Below are 3,830 nucleotides of genomic sequence, written 5' to 3'. Positions count from 1 at the left end.
TTCGCACCCCGCCACCAGCTAGCGCCCGCGATCAGCTCCCTTTCACAATCTGTGTGTTAAATCCAAGCTCCACGTAACACTGAAGCTAAGGCCCCAGCAAACCCGTCTTTTGTACCTGCCCACACACCAGGCTCTTAGCATGGAGATGAATGGCTGCACAATGTAAACACCTGCATCACACAACCAGCTGCCAACCTCTGGTGGGATTGTGCAAGGTTCACTCACAGAGACCCACAGTAGGCACAGGAGAGGGGCCAAATCACAAACATGGGTTGCAGCAGCCACCGGTACCCCTGTTGGCAGGGATGAGTGGTGAGGTTAGAGGTTCCCCACATCACAGCCTGGGTGCCAATCACTAATGGGGCAGGAGTGCAGTGTGGACTACATCATAGCAATGAGGTTGGGGAGAGGGGGTGCACGTGGAGGGCTCTGGGAGATGTTAAGGGTAGTGCAGCATGACAACTCAGGGTGACCATGTAACATGCGAAACTTGGATGGTCAAGGGAATCCTCATCTTGCTGACATTCTCTATCTCTCCCCCCTCACATCTCAGAGGCCATGGATTACAGATTACAACCAGCAGTGTTTTCTCGCTATTTGTCCGCTGTTTCTGTTGTGGATGCAGGGAGGCTGGAGGGACAGGGCCCAGCGCAGGAAGGACTCTGCACAAGAAGATTCTGCCCAGAGGAACAGGGGCAGTCGGTGAAGCTCAAGTGCCAGCCATCCAACAGGTCGAGGAGGTGGTGCGAAGGAGGCACCACATTCGGCCACGTGCAGACCGTTGGCACCTGTCCTTCGAGAGGCTGCCGGATCATGTGTGTCAATCCCAACTCTGGCTCACCTTAATCTTTATTATTATTGACACAAGTAGTCTTACATGAACACTGCAATGAAGTTACTGTGAAAATCCCAGGGAGTCCGTGTGCCGCATGCCCCTGATGATGGCACACATTGCACCGTGGGATATGGAGGAGGACATTTGCTCCCACTGGCTGTCAAGGTGACAGTCACCCTGAACCTTTATAGTTCTGGGTATTTCCAGGTTTGAAGCGGGGACTTGTCTGAGATCTCTCAAATGTCTGTGCGCAGGTGTGTCTGGACTGTTACGGATGCCCCATACGTCTGGGTACCAGACTACATCATCTTCAAACTGAACCAGGTCCAGAACCACATCGATGGCACCCATGTCGCCCTCTGAGCACCCGTTTCACATGGGGTGCCCGTCATCAATAGGAAGGGGTTCCACTCCCTAAATGTGTAGTTGGTGAGCGAACAGCAGGTGCACATCATGCACATCTGCATCCAGTAGCCAGGCAACGTGCACGACACTCACATCCTGGCACCTTCGTCACTTCCCTACACCTTCAAGGCACTCCCTCGGGTGAAGCGTTGGCTCTTTGGGGCTGAGGATTACCCGCTGAGTTCATGGATAATGACGTCTGTGCGGAAGCCCCAGACCGAGGCAGTGAATCATTATAACGATGGCCATGCAGCACCAGGAGCGTCATTGAGCTCAAAATGTGCCTCCAATACGTGGACCACTCTCATCAGCCTCTCCAATATAACTCCCAGATGGTTTTCAGCATTGTGGTGACCTGCCACACACTTCATAACATGGGGTAGCAAGGGGGCGATATGCTGGAGGAGACGGAAGAATGACAGGCCTCATCTGACGAGGAGGACGATGATGGTGTCCAGGAGGATCTGAGTGTGAAGCCTGAGCTGGCACGGCAGGCCATCTAAGGTGTGATCCAGGCCTGCTGCACACGGGACAACCTTACCAACTCTTGATTTACCAACTAGGAGGCCAGGCCTCCGTTGATCCAACACCCTGTCCCAACTATCCCCCCTCGGTTCAATTTCACCCCTCCCTCCCACCACCTCACACAGAATCCACCTTCCCTGAGCTTCACACCCCTTCCCCTCCCTCAGCCCTTCACTCCACCTTCCCCCAGCATTCCAATCCTTCCCACCACCACCACCCTTCCCAAGCTCATCCCAGCATCACCAGAGGGTATTGGCCCTGGGTTGGCAGTACCACCTGGAGGATGCCAACTCGCTGTGAGATGATGTCAGCTGCTCCTCATTATTTGACAAAGTCGTGTCTTTATGATCCCGTACCACTGTCTAGTATTCCAGCTGCCTTGAGATGCAGGTGATGCCAACAGTGTGTGGCACCTAGACGAGCGAGTTTTATGGGGTTGTGTGTAGCTGGTGGCATGTGTGTGCAAGGCTCATGCTAAAGAGGACAAAACAAGTGTTGAGGATTCGTGGAGGGTGGATTGTAAGGGAAGTACAGGCAGGTGGGATGCTGTTGGCCTCCAGGTGATTGCGGGGTGATGTGAGGAGTGAGGGACGGGAGCGATGCCAAGGGCACAGAGGTGGTGACTCATCTGCGCTGCTCTAAGGACATGGTCCATCTCCTTTCAGCATTGCCTGTCCTCCTGGTGATGCTGGCAGCACTGCCACCCTCTGCCACCTCACCCCAGGAGATGGAGCCTCTGGCCCACCCTGGGGAAGAGGATGTGCATCCTTCCCTCAATAATATCCAGATTTCTGTCAATCTCCAACTTCCGGAAGCTTGGGAAAGGTCTTTGTGCAGCCATCTCCTTGGCTGGAATGACAGACTGTGGTGAGTGCAGTGCCTACAAGCAGCTCCAGCTTGTTCTGCTATTGATGTGCATCCCGAGCCCAGCGAATCAGATGGCAGTGAGGAAATACAATGGCTTGGGCTGCACGTGGGCAATGTGCTGGCCCATCTGCCTGACCTGAATTTATCCTGGTCGTTTCTCCCAGTGGGAACACGCAGTTCCTGCGATTCAACTCCAGGGGGAGTACTTAGTTCTCAGAACGGAGAATCTAGCCCAAGGTAAATAGTACAGGTGGAGGCTATTCAGCATCTCTAACTTGTTCTTGCCATTCAACTGGATCACAGCAAATCTATCTGTATTGTAAACTCAATTCCCCCAACTTCATTCTGTAATCCTCAATAGCCTTGCCTAATAAAAATCGAGCAATCTCAGTTTTGTAATTTTCATTTGACCCCAATCTCTGGATTTCGGGGAAATGTTTTCCAGGCTTCTACTAGGTGAAGCAAGTATAGCCTGGCCCAAATTTTCATTCTGTGCCCCTTTGTTCTGGTCTCCTCCACCTGAGGTAATGGTTTATGTCTCCCCATCCTTTCAGATACTCTGATCACCTTAAACACTTCAGTAAGTCCTTGTGGCTCAGCTCCAGGTTCAAGTCCAACACCAGGACTTGTTGACCAAGGAAGGATCATTCAGAACACGGTTCAAAAAGGGAAAAAAGTGTGTTAATGTTTGAAGATGCACTCAAACAGAACACTTCAGTTAGATCACCCCTTAATCATCTAAAATCCTGGGACTATATACCCTGCCTGAGCAACCTTTCCTCATTCCTTTAACCCCTATATCATTCTGGTAGATCGACACTGCACTCTCTCCAAAGTCAATATATCCTTCCTGGTCAGTGCCCAGAACTGATTGCGATATCAGACTTATATACAAGACGGCATTTAATTTCCTTCTATAGATTCCAGTCCCTTTGTGAGAAAATCTTCCCTTGCAATCTATAGATTGCAGTCCTTTTGAGATAAGGCCTTCCCTTATAATCTTTAGCAGCGATAGGAAAAATTATATACCACTTGATAGACCAGAGATATAATTCAACCAAGTTTCTGGTCTAAAGACAATGACAAATGGGACATTTGATGAACAGCCTTGAACACAATGAGTATGTTTACAATGCAAGGTAATAATGTGGCTTTCACAAGTTGCATTCAGTACATTTATTAGGGGTTGAGACAGTAT

The sequence above is a fragment of the Scyliorhinus canicula genome, chromosome 1 (genome assembly GCF_902713615.1).
Source record: "Scyliorhinus canicula chromosome 1, sScyCan1.1, whole genome shotgun sequence".
NCBI lineage: Eukaryota > Metazoa > Chordata > Chondrichthyes > Carcharhiniformes > Scyliorhinidae > Scyliorhinus > Scyliorhinus canicula.
This window is presented reverse-complemented; position numbering follows the sequence as displayed.